A 14,090-nucleotide genomic window follows, 5' to 3' on the forward strand; every position below is an offset into this window, starting at 1 on the left:
GTGAAATCATATGGTAGTTGACTTTCTCTGATTTATTTCATTTAGCATAATACCGTCTAAGTCCTTTCATGTTGCAAATGGCAAGATTTCATTCTATTTTATGGCTGAGTAATATTCCATTGTGTGTGTGTGTGTGTGTGTGTGTATATATACACACACCACATTTTTATCTGCTCATCTATCCAGGGGTACTTGCATTGCTTCCATATCTTGGCTGTTGTAAATAATTCCTCAATAAACATAGGGAGGCATATATCTTTTTCAATCAATATTTTTGTTTTCTTTGGGTAAATACACAATGGTGGAATTGCTGGGCCATATGGTATTTCTATTTTTAATGTTTGTGGGAAGCTCCATACTGTTTTTCATAGCGGTTGCACCAAAATACGTTCTCACCAACAGATACAAAGATTCTCTTATTCTCCACATCTTTGATAACACTTGTTATTTCTTGTCTGATACTAGCCATTCTGACTGGTATGAAGTGATATCTCATTGTAATTTTGATTTGCGTTTCCTTGATGAGTGCTGCTGAGCATATTTTCATGCATCTGTTGGCCATCCGTAGGTCTTCTTTGGAAAAATGTCTATTCAGGTTCTCTGTCCATTTTTTAACTGGATTGTTTGCTTTATTGGTGTCTAGTGGTATAAGTTTTATATAAGTTTTTCTAAGCAAAAGGTTTTTATTTTGGCATAGTCTCAATAGTTCATTTTATCTCTTGTTTCTCTTGCCCACAGAAACCTATTCATAAATATGTTGCTAAGGCTGATGTCTAAGAGATTATTGCCCATATTTTCTTTTAGGAGTTTTATGATTTCAGGTCTTACATAGGCCTACATAAGTCTTTTTTTAATAAATTAATTTTTATTGGTGTTCAATTTACCAACATACAGAATAACACCCAGTGCTCATCCCGTCAAGTGCCCCCCTCAGTGCCCGTCACCCATTCGCCCCCACCCCCCGCCCTCCTCCCCTTCCACCACCCCTAGTTCGTTTCCCAGAGTTAGGAGTCTTTATGTTGTCTCCCTTTCTGATATTTCCCACACATTTCTTCTCCCTTCCCTTATATTCCCTTTCACTATTATTCATATTCCCCCAATGAATGAGAACATACACTTTGTCCTTCTCCGATTGACTCACTTCACTCAGCATAATACCCTCCAGTTCCATCCACGTTGAAGCAAATGGTGGGTATTTGTCGTTTCTAATGGCTGAGGAATATTCCATTGTATACATAAACCACATCTTCTTTATCCATTCATCTTTCGATGGGCACCGAGGCTCCTTCCACAGTTTGGCTATTGTGGACATGGCTGCTAGAAACATCGGGGTGCAGGTGTCCCGGCGTTTCATTGCATCTGAATCTTTGGGGTAAATCCCCAACAGTGCAATTGCTGGGTCATAGGGCAGGTCTATTTTTAACTCTTTGAGGAACCTCCACACAGTTTTCCAGAGTGGCTGCACCAGTTCACAATCCCACCAACAGTGCAGGAGGGTTCCCCTTTCTCCGCATCCTCTCCAACATTTGTTGTTTCCTGCCTTGTTAATTTTCCCCAATCTCACTGGTGTGAGGTGGTATCTCATTGTGGTTTTGATTTGTATTTCCCTGATGGCAAGTGATGCAGAGCATTTTCTCATGTGCATGTTGGCCATGTCTATGTCTTCCCCTGTGAGATTTCTGTTCATGTCTTTTGCCCATTTCATGATTGGATTGTTTGTTTCTTTGCTGTTGAGTTGAATAAGTTCTTTATAGATCTTGGAAACTAGCCCTTTATCTGATACGTCATTTGAAATATCTTCTCCCATTCTGTAGGTTGTCTTTTAGTTTTGTTGACTGTATCCTTTGCTGTACAAAAGCTTCTTATCTTGATGAAGTCCCAATAGTTCACCTACATAAGTCCTAAACCCATTTTGAGTGTACTTTTATGCATAGTGTAAGAAAGGGATCAAGTTTCATTCTTTGGTATGTAGCTGTCCAGTTTTCCCAGTGCCAGTTTATTGCTGAAAGGACTATCTTTCTCCCATTGTATATTCTTGCCTTCTTTGTCTTAGATTAATTGATGATATAGGCATGGGTTTATTATGGGTTTTTCTCTCTTGTTCCATTGACCAATGTATCTAATTTCACAGCAGTAACATACTGTTTTGGTTACTGTAGCCTTGTAGTAGATCATGAAATCTGGGATTGTGATACACCCACAGTTCATTCTTCTTTCTCAAGACTGCTTTTGCTATTCTGCATTTTGTGGTTCTGTATGAATTTTACGATTATTTGTTCTATTTCTGTGAAAAATGCTGTTGGTGTTTTGATAGGGATTGCACTGAATCTGTAGATTGCTTTGGATAGTATGGACATTTTAACAATACTTGTTCTCCCAACCCATGAACATGCTATATCTTTCCATTTATTTGTGTTGTCTTCAATTTCTCTGATCAATGTCTTATTGTTTTCAGAGTATAGGTCTTTCACTTCCTTGGTTAAGCTTACTCCTAGTTTTTCTTTTTAGTGCAATTATAAATGAGATTGTTTTCTCAATTTATCTTTCTGATATTTTGTTAGTGGTGTATAGAAATGCAACAGGTTTCTGTATATTAAATTTATAAACTGCAACTTTATTTAATTCATTTATCAGTTCTTTTTTCATTTATCAGTTCTTTTTAAGTTATTTAGTTAAATTCAATTGTTAACTTAAAATTTTTATTTTTATTTAAATTCAATTAACTCGTTTGTAGTTTTTCTGTGGAGGTTTTAAGGGTTTTCTATATTTAGTATGTCATCTGCAAATAGTGACAGTTTTAATTTTTCCTCACCAACTTAGATGCCTTTTATTTCTTTTTCTTGTCTGATTGCTGCAGCTAGAACTTCCAGGACTATGTTAAATAAAAGTGGTGAGAGTGGACATCCTTGTCTTGTTCCTGATCTTACGGGAAAGGTCTTCAGTTTTTCATCATTGGATATAATATTAGCTGTGGGATAGTCATATGTGGCTTTTATTATGTTGAGGTATGTTGCCTCTAAATCTACTTTGTTAACAGCTTTTATCACAAATGGATTTTGTATTTTGTTAAATGATTTTCCTGCATCTGTTGAGATAATCATGTGGTTTTTATCCTTCCTTAATGCATCACATTGATTTTGCAAAAATTGAACCACCCTTGCATTCCTGGAATAAACCCTACCCACTCATGGTGAATAATCCTCTTAATGTATTGTTGAATTTGGTTTGCTAATATTTTGTTGAGGATTTTTGCATCTGTGTTCATCAGGGATATTGGCCTATAATTTTCTTTTCTTGAAATATCTTTGTCTGGTTTTGGTATCAGGGCAATGCTGGTGTTAGAATGAATTTGGAGGCTTTCCTTCCTCTTCTATATTTTGGAATAGTTTGAGAAGAAGTATTAACTGTTCTTTAAATGTTTAGCAGAATTCACCCGTGAAGCCATCTGATCTTTGACTTTTGCTGGTTGGGAGTTTTTTGATTATCAGTTCAATTTTGTTATTAGCAATCTTTCCAGATTTTCTATTTCTTCCAGATTCAGTTTTGGAAGATTACATGCTTCTAGGAATTTATCCATTCTTGAAGGATGTCCAAATATTTTGTATATAATTTTATAATAGTATCATAATTATATTTTTGTGGTGTCAGTTATTGTTCCACTTATATTTTTTTTTGGAGTTCTCTTTTAGTTTTGGTGAGTCTGGCTAAAGGTTTATCAATTTTATAAAATATTTTATTTTTTTATTTGACAGAGAGAGAGCACAAGCAGGGGGATCAGCAGAGGGAGAGGCAGAAGCAGACTCCCTGTTGAGCAGAGAGCCCAATGTGGGGCTCATTTCCAGGACCGTGAGATCATGACCTGAGCTGAAGGCCACCTAGGTGCCCCAGGGTTTATCAATCTTGTTTCTCTTCAAAGAAGCAGCTCTTGGGTAGCCCTGGTGGTGCAGCGGTTTAGCGCCGCCTGCAGCCCGGGGTCTGATGCTGAAGACCCGGGATCGAGTCCCACATCGGGTTCCCTGCATGGGGCCTGCTTCTCCCTCTGCCTGCGTCTCTGCCTCTCTCTCTCTCTCTCTCTCTCTCTCTCTCTCTCTATATATATATATATATATATATATATATATATATATGTCTCTATGAATAAATAAATAAAATCTTTTTAAAAAAAAGAACCAGTTCTTGGTTTCATTGATCTTTTCCTCTTTTTGTCTCTGTTTCATTTATTTCCACTGTAATCTTTATTATTCTTTTTTACTAACTTTGGTTTTGTTTGTTCTTTTCTAGTTCCTTTAAATGTAAGGTTTGAGTGTTTGAGATTTTTCTTGTTTCTTTAGGTAGGCCTGCATCACTATAACCTTCCCTCTTAGAACTGCTTTTGCTGTGTTCCAAAGATTTGGGATAATTGTGTTTTCATTTTCATTTGTCTACAAGTATTTTTTTTTTATTTCCCCTTTGATTTCTTCATTGACCCATTGGTTGTTTAGTAGCATGTTATCTAGCCTCCATGTGTTTGTGATTTTTCTAGTTTTTTCTTGTGCTTGTTTTTTAGTTTTGTATCATTGTGGTCAGAAAAGATGCTTCTTATCATTTCAATCTTCTTTAAATTCATTGAGATTTATTTTGTGGCCTAACGTGATCTTTTTTTTTAAATTTTTTTTATTTATTTATGATAGTCACAGAGAGAGAGAGAAAGAGAGAGAGAGAGGCAGAGACACAGGCAGAAGGAGAAGCAGGCTCCATGCACCGGGAGCCTGACGTGGGATTCGATCCCGGGTCTCCAGGATCGCGCCCTGGGCCAAAGGCAGGCGCTAAACCACTGCGCCACCCAGGGATCCCCCCTAACATGTGATCTATCCTGGAGAATGTTCCATGGGTACCTGAAAAGAATGTGTATGCTGATGCTTTTATTTTTTTCATTTTATTTTTAAGATATTTTATTTATTTGAGAGAGAGAGAGTGCAGAGAGCATGTGAGAGAAAACACAAGCAGTGGTGAGGGGCAGAGGGAGAAACAGACTCCCTGCTGAGCAGGAGCCTAACACAGGGCTCAATCCCAGGACTCTGAGATCGTGACTTGAGCTGAAGGCAGGCACTTAAGTGACTGAATCACCCAGGTGCCCCTATGCTGCTGTTTTTAGATAGAATGTTCTGTATATACCTGTTAGGTTTTAGTTGGTCTAATGTGTCTTTCAAAGCCACTGTTTCCTTGTTGATTTTGTATGGATCATCTATCCATTGATGTAAGTGGGGTGTTAAAGCCCCTATTGTATTACTGTCAGTTTCTCCTTTTATGTCTATTAATATTTGCTTTATGATTTTAGGTACTCCTGTGTTGGTTGCATAGATATTTTCAATTGCTTATATCTTCTTGTTCCAATTGTTTGCTTATTATTATGTAATACTCTTATTTGTCACGCTACAGTGTTTAAAATCTATTTCATCTGATCTAAGTATTGCTATCCTGGCTTCCCCCCACCCCTGCCCTTTTATATGGGATATATTTTTCCCTCCCTTCTCTTTTGGTCTGTATGTGTTTTAGGTCTGAAGGGAGTCTCTTGTGGCAGCATATAGATGGGTCTTGTGCTTTTATCCTTTCAGTCACCCTATGTCTTTGGATTGGATCATTTAGTCCACTTACATTTTTAAAAATATGTTTTTAATGTAATATTTTTAAAAACCATATGTGTGTAGTCCATTTACATTTAAAGTAATTATTGATAAGTATGTACTTATTGCCATTTTGTTAATTTTTTCTGTTTTTGTGGTTCCCCTCTGTCCCTTTCCTCTTTTCTTGCTCTCTTCCCTTGCGATTTGATAGCTTTCTTTAGTCTTTTACTTAAATTCCTTTCTCTTTATTTTTTGTATGTACGTATTTTAGGTTTTTGATTGGTGATTACCATGGGATTCATATATAACATCCTATGTATTTACCAGTTTATATAAAATTGATGGTCACTTAGGTTTACACAATCTCCTAAAAGCAGAAATTTTTATTCCCCCCATCCATGTTTTATGTATGTTATATTTTACATCTTTTTATTTGGTATATCCGTTGATTAATTTTTGTAGGTATAACTGATTTTACTACTTTTGTGTTTTAAACTCCATACTAGCTTTTAAGTGATGAATCTGCTATTTTAAAAAATATTTTATTTATTTATTTATTCATGAGAAAGAGAGAGAGAGAGAGAGAGAGAGAGAGGCAGAGGGAGAAGCAGGCTCCATGCAGGGAGCCTGATGTGGGACTCGATCCCAGGTCTCTAGGATCAGGGCCTGGACTGAAGGCAGCACTAAACCACTGAGCCACCTGGGCTGCTCATGAATCTACTATATTTATAATGTTTGCTTTTACTTACGAAATTTTTTCCTTTCATAATTTTCTAGTTATGATCTTTTTTTCTTTCCACCTGAAGGTGTCCCCCTAAAATTTCTTGTAAGCTGGTTTGGCAATGATTAACTCCTTTAACTTTTGTGTGGGGGAAAGCCTGTATCTCTCCTTCAATTCTCAACAACCTTGATGGATAGAATATTTTGGTTTCAGATTTTTTTCTTTTAAGCACTTTGCAGACCAGAGGGTATTTGTGTGATTTATTTAAAGTTTCTGGTGAAAAATCAGCTGACGGCCTTATGGGGTTTCCCTTTTATGTAACTGTTTTCTTTTCTTTTCTTTTCTTTTTTTTCTTGCTCTTTCCAATATTCTTTCTTTGTCATTACTTTTTGCTATTTTAATTATTATATGTCTCGCTGTGGACTTCCTCGGCTACTTATTAGGATCTCTCTGTGTTTCCTGGACCTGGATATCTGTTCCTTTCCCCAGATAAGGGAAGTTTTCAGCTATTATTTCTTCAAATCTACACCATTGTCTCTCTCTTATCCCTCTGGGATCCTTATATTGTAAATTTTATTATGCTTGATGATGTCAGAATTCCCTTAACCTAGTCTCCTTTTTTATTTTTGCTGTTTGGCTTGATTGCTTCCATTTCCCTGTCTTCCAGATCATTGATCCATTCTTCTACATCCTCTAATCCACTGTTGATTCCCTCTAGTGTATTTTTCATTTCAGTTATTGTATTCTTCAGCTCTGCCTGCTGCTTTTTTATATTTGCTACCTGCCCTTTTCTCAAGTTCAGTGAGTACCTTTGTGACCATTACTTTGAAACTTTTTTAAAAAAAGATTTTATTTACTCATTCATGAGAGACACACAGAGAGAGGCAGAGGGAGAAGCAGGTTCTCTGCAGGGAGCCCAATGTGGGACTCGATCCCAGGACTCTGGAATCATGCCCTGAGCCGAAGGCAGATGCTCAACTGCTGAGCCACCCAGGTGTCCCCATTACTTTGAACGCTTCATCAGATCTATTGTTTATCTGTGTTTCATTTAGCTCTTTTTCTGTGATTTTTGTCTTATTCTTTCATTTGAGACAGATTCCTCTGTCTCCTCATTTTGTCTGACACTGTATTTGTTTCTGTATATTAGGTAGGTCAGCTACATCTTTTAGTTTCAAAAGGAATATCCTTGTATAGAAGAGTTCCTGTGGTGCCCTCTAGCATCTCTGATCTCCCCTGATCACCAGAACCAGCAACTCCAGGGCTGTGCCCTATGTGGGCTGCATGCACCTTTCCGTTGTGTCTGAACTTACCTGGTTGCAATGACTAGCTTTGTCTGCTATGAGTCTGAGCAGGGTTCGCTCACCTTGCCATTGAGAGGGTGGGGGAGGACAGAAAAAATTGTACCTGCCAGCACTTTTGTTCCTGGAGAAACCTGCAGATCCTGACCCTCTTGGCACACATTCTAACATGAGTTGATAAATCTCCTTCACCTGTATTCCAGGCTCTTCTTTCAAACTGCTGTTTCTGTGCTATATCTCAGGCTGAGTTACTTATCTTGCTGGGTCTTTAAGGATGGGGACTTCTTTTCCTGTTACCCTCTTGCTCTCCCAGAGTTAAGCCCCACTGATTTCTAAAGTTCCTGGAGTTAAGCCCCACTAATTTCCAAAGCCAGATGTTATGGGGATTCATCTCAGTGTGGGTCCCCAGGGCTAGGGCTTTCCAATGTGCAGTCTAATCCCCCTGTTCCTGTGTTTGTGATGTGCTTCCCATTTACAGCTCGTTGGGCTGGGTGCTTAGTTGCCGACCACACTTCTACTCCTACCCCCTTTTCATGTGGCCTTCCCTCTACAATTAGCTGTGGAAGATCTGCCAGTCTTCAGGTCATTTTCAGAGTTAGTTGCATAGCTGTAGATGTTGCCTCGGTGTGTCTGTGGGACAAGGTGACCTCAGGATCCTGCTATTCTGCCCTTTTCCCTAGGGATCCAATGGACACTTTCATGACTGCAAATATTTTTATGCTTCTGACACCCACACCCACAGTCCACTCATCACATTTGTAAGGCTCTTCTGTGTGAACTCCAAGATAAATTATAACACATTTACCTACTTAACACATTCTTCACAAATAAATAGCATCTCCCTTGTATGGATTGTCTGATATAATCAAAGATCCATACTCCTGCTGAAGCCCTTACCACACTCACACATTTGTAGTGTTTTTCTCATTTGTAGAGTGTCTGAATTTGAAGATATGTACTAAGGGACTCAGCTATATCCAAGCCATTCATTCATATATTTATAATTCATATAATCACCTACAATTCATGTATATCTAATTATTTCTCTGAATTATTTTATATTCTTGTAAGTTTAAAGTATTATAAAGATTTTCCCATGGTTATTACAAATTTAGGTCCTCTCTTCCAAGTGAGTTCTTTGGTGTCTATTTAAGACAAATGATTTTCAATTCTAAACGTTCTTATACCTTACACATATTGCTGAATGAGGTTACCTAGCCGTTAGGCAATGGGGAGTCTTGCTCTATGAGGTCAGGCAATATTTGACCTTGGAGCTTCTCTGAGCAATGTTCTGTGGGAGGTGTTCTTTTTTTAAAAAGATATTATTTATTTATTCATTTATTCATGAGAGGCACACAGAGAGAGGCAGAGACATAGGCAGAGGGAGAAGCAGGCTACCTACAGGGACCCCGATGTGGGACTTGATCCCAAGACCCTGGGATCACAACCTGAGCTGAAGGCAGATGCTCAACCACTGAGCCACCCAGGTGCCCCAAACTCAGGAAAGTAAACACAAATGTTTAATTTCTCACTTTTGTCACACATGCCATGAAGAAATTCAAAGCAGAGTCCAGGACTCCGGTATCACAACCTGAGCCAAAGGCAGATGCTCAACCACTGAGCCACCCAGGCACCCGGGAGATGTTCTTTACTCCCATTGTCTTCACTCATATAGGATTTTGCACAAGGCTCTGAGTGGGCAGATTTCTATTTTTCAAGGTTGATGTTCTTGCTTCTCTAGGTTCTTAGAATCAGCCTCTTGAAGACTAACTTCATGTTCTTGCATCTGCAAGTTCTCCTTAAAATCTTGCACCCATAACAGATGTTACATTCCTAAAATACTCCCCCTTGAAGAGTCATAATACAGTTGTGACTCTCAGTTTTTTGACGATCACTTTTCCTTAGATTTGTTTGCAAGAAATCTCTATCTGTAAAATTTCCGAAACTTACTTTACTTGGGGATTTCCTAGACAGTGTTAATTCTAGTCTTCTGTGAGAATCAATAAGGGCAGGGATTGCCCTTCTTCACTCTCCTATCCCTTGATCTCCCAGAGTGTAGTATTTCAGAATGAGAGACAGGACTCTTTTAGACAGGCCTGGGTTCAAATTCTAAAACCATCATTTTTTATAGTATAACATGGAACATGGCATGAAATCTCTGTACCTTGGTTTTCTTTTTCAGTAAAACAGGAATAGCAACCTGGTTCCATAACTAGGGCTATAATGAGGATAATAAATAGTTCTCATTATAAAACCTATTGCACAATGGCTGGTATATAAGAAGTGCTAATGATACCATTTTTTCTTTCACATTCTTATATTGCAAAGGAAGTACAGAAGAAGAATCAAGAACATGGCTTGAAGCCAAGTTTCCCTGATCCCAAATCCTTATTAGCCATATTACTTTGTATAACCTCTCTGTGCTTCAATTTCCTCATTTGTAAAGTGGGGATAATAATGATATCTGACTTTTCGGATTGTTGGGAGGATTATATTAGTTAATATAGACAAAGCACTTTAAATCATACCTCGTATGTAGTTCGCATGCTATAAATGCAACTATTAATCTCAACGTTTCACTACTGACAATAGTCAATGTTTGACGAATGTCTAGAAGATTAAATCTTCCCCTAGTACAAAACCCCTATGTACTTCAAGGAGAGTTTCTTATGTAATAGTTTGTGTCTCACTTGTCCCAGCAAATGTGCTCTGCTTCAGTCAAGTAGAATTGTCTATCTAGGATATGCAAATGTCTGCGTGGATATTTTTTGCATCTGTGTAAACAATTTGACTTTAAAATACATAACAATTTCATGGGTTCATGTAAGGCATAGTGATCTCTTGATGAAGACTGAGACTAGAGAGAGAAGAGGTATTTGGTTATTGTCTGGTCAATGGACATGAAATTCTTCATAGTGTCTGGATACCACTTTTTCCTCTTTAGGTTCAGAAACCATCTCTGTGCTTTTTATTCTTAAATATTCTATTCTGGCTAATTTGTATTCAGATCCCTTCCCCTACTCCCTAGCCCTGGAAACCACTGATTTGTTCTCTATTTTTGCCTTTTCCAGAATGTCCCTTAAATGAAATTATACAGTATGTAACCTTTGGAGTCCATGTTCTTTCACTTAGCATAATTCATTTGCAATTCATCTATGTTGTTGCATGCATCAATAATTCATTCCCTTTTATTGATGGATGGTGTCTATTTTGTGGATACTACAATTTGTTTATCCATTTTACCCATTGAGAGATATTTGGATCGGTTCCACCTTTGGGTGATTATGAATGCTGCTATATTTTATTTGTGTACATTTTTTTTTGTGAATGTAAGCTCTCGTTTTTCTAGGATAAATATCTAGAAGTGGAATTGCTGGGTTATATAGTGTATGTTCAACATTGTAAGTAACTTCCAGCTTTCAAGAATGGCTGTTAACATTTTGCATTCACACCAGCAATGTATGAAAGTGCTGTGCTTTCCACCCTGTGAGCACTTAGAATTGTCTATTCTAAGGCATTTTTAGGTATTTTAAAATTTTAGCTCCTCTAAAAAGAGTGTGTGGAAGGAAGCTTCTGACATGGCTCCCATGGACACAATTGTGTTCATAATCATATCCTTGAATAATCCCCACCTCTTGAATTTGGGTTGGATCTAAAGACCTGCTTCTAACACGATAAGAAATACTAACAGTATTAATGTCCCTTTCATTTTTTTAAATTGAGATGACTATGGCAACAATAATGGGGCGTCGCTTCTGTGATTATCTTATGAAAGACTGACTTCTATGTAACTGGCCTTCTCTTCCTGGCTTTTCTTGTGAGCTTATCCTGATGGAGAGAACCACCTGGTGAAGGACTAAGGCAGTCTTCCGCTAACATCCAGGAAGGAACTAAGGCCCAAAGTCCAATAGCCCTCAAGAAACTGAATCCTATTAATAACCATGCTTTGCATCAGGTCCTGTCCCAGTGGAGCTCCCATTTGGGGTTGCCCCTGCCCCCCAACACCCAACACCTTGATTGAAACCTTATGAGAGACTCTAAAACAGAGGACTCATTGATACTGCACCTAAATCCATGACCCACAGAAACTGAGATAATAAATGTATATTGTTTTAAGATGCTAGATTTGGGGATAATTTTTTATAGCAAAAGATAACTAATACAGTATGTAATAATACCTTGTTGTGGTTTTAGTTGGCATTTCCCAAGGACTAGTGATGTTGAGTATCTTTTTATTTTATTTATTTTTATAAATTTATTTGTTATTGGTGTTCAATTTGCCAACATATAGAATAACACCCAGTGCTCATCCCATCAAATGCTCACCTCAGTGCCCATCACCCAGTCACCCCCACCCCTCGCCCACCTCCCCTTCCACCACCCCTAGTTCGTTTCCCAGAGTTAGGAGTCTTGCATGTTCTGTCTCCCTTTCTGATATTTCCCACTCATTTTCTCTCCTTTCCCCTATAATCCCATTGACTAATTTTTATATTTCCTGAATGAATGAGACCCTATAATGTTTGTCCTTCTCCGATTGACTTACTTCACTCAGCATAATACCCTCCAGTTCCATCCACGTCAAAGCAAATGGTGGGTATTTGTCGTTTCTAATGGCTGAGGAATATTCCATTGTATTCATAAACTACATCTTTATCCATTCATCTTTCAAGCATCTTTTTAGGTGTTTATTTACCATCTGTATATTCTCTGGTGAACTGTCCATTAATGTTGGGTTTTTTCCCTAGGCTTTGATGTTTTATTAGAACAAAATATCAACACAAGGTTGCTTTTATTTACAGAATTTCATGTGTGAGGACTGTCTAGACCACTTGGCCCCAAGTGAGAATAACCATTAAGCCTGGTTATGTATTTTCTTATTTTTAATTGGCACACAGAGAAAAGTTTCACACTCATAAAAATGCCAATAGTGTAAATAACAAACCCATCCATTAATATAAAAACAGCTTCAAAAACATACCATTTAGATGGGGTTAATCTTCAAATGTAATCCAATAAGACTAAAAACTAAACATTTAAGGTCCTGTACCAAAAATACTCGAAGGCCTTCAGGATCCTTTGTCAGATTTACATCAATAAGAGAACCTATTTTTTTTTAAGATTTTATTTATTTATTTATAAGAGACACAGAGAGGCAGAGACAAAGGCAGAGGGAGAAGCAGGCTCCATGCTGGGAGCCCGATGCGGAACTCGATCCTGAGACCCCAGGATCATGCCCTAAGCCAAAGGCAGGCGCTAAATCGCTGAGCCACCCAGACGTCCAGAGAACCTATTTCTTTTTTTTTAAATTTTTTTATTGGAGTTGAATTTGCCAACATATAGCATAACACCCAGTGCTCATCCCGCCAAGTGCCCCCCTCAGTGCCTGTCACCCAGTCGCCCCAACCCCCCATCCACCTCCCTTTCCACCACCCCTTGTTCATTTCCCAGAGTTAGGTGTCTCTCATGTTTTGTCATCCTCACTGATATTTTTACTCATTTTCTCTCCTTTCCCTTGATTCCCTTTCACTAATTTTTATATTCCCCAAATGAATGAGACCATATAATGTTTGTCCTTTTCCGATTGACTCCTGTCACTCAGCATATACCCTCCAGGTCCTTCCACGTCGAAGCAAATGGTGGGTATTTGTCGTTTCTAATGGCTGAGGAATATTCCATTGTATACAAATACCGAAAACACATTTCTGATGTGGTAAAAGAAATGTGTTCATTTCCAATTATGATTCCAAGCTCCTGTCGGCCAACTCTGTCAGGGGAGGCCACAGTGCATCATTTTCTTTTGTGATCTTGCTGTTGTCAATAATCCTCTTCAGTTCCTCCATTACACTCTTGTGTATATAAGCCTCCTTTCTGATCATGACATAATTTTTGTAATTGCTGCTATTGGCGTATCTAAACTTTCCATCTGGCTGGAACTTCAGCTCCAAAAACTTGTGTCCAAACTTGCCCTTGTGCCCTTTGTAGTAGTGCAAGTAGAAATCACTGGCCATAGCCGTGTTGTCCCCCTAAAGCCTGCCCGAGGCCTGGCCAATGTGCCACTGACACCTATTTCTTTTTTTTTTTAATTTATTTATGATAGTCACAGAGAGAGAGAGAGAGGCAGAGACACAGGCAGAGGGAGAAGCAGGCTCCATGCACCGGGAGCCCAATGTGGGATTTGATCCCGGGTCTCCAGGATTGCGCCCTGGGCCAAAGGCAGGCGCCAAACCACTGCGCCACCCAGGGATCCCCTCTTTTTTCTTTTTTTAATTGAGGTTTTTGGTTGAATTTTAGGAGGTTTTTAAAAGATATCTTCTGGATATATCCCTTTGTTACATGTCATATGAGTGTTTTCTCCCAGTTTGTGGTTTGTCTTTTTATTCTCCTAACAGTGTCCTTCACAGTGCAAAGGTTTTTAAATTTTGATGAAATCAAGTTTTCAAATGCATAGATTATGCATTTGGTCTCATA

General features: G+C 38.4%; 1 pseudogene; it reads right to left on the bottom strand.

Moving 5' to 3' along the window:
* Nucleotides 1-12,603: 12,603 nt before the first annotated feature.
* LOC129520880 (protein mago nashi homolog) lies at nucleotides 12,604-13,630 on the bottom strand (annotated as a pseudogene).
* Nucleotides 13,631-14,090: the final 460 nt, after the last annotated feature.

This window comes from Nyctereutes procyonoides, unplaced genomic scaffold, assembly GCF_905146905.1.
Source record: "Nyctereutes procyonoides isolate TBG_1078 unplaced genomic scaffold, NYPRO_anot_genome, whole genome shotgun sequence".
NCBI classification, from domain to species: Eukaryota; Metazoa; Chordata; class Mammalia; order Carnivora; family Canidae; genus Nyctereutes; species Nyctereutes procyonoides.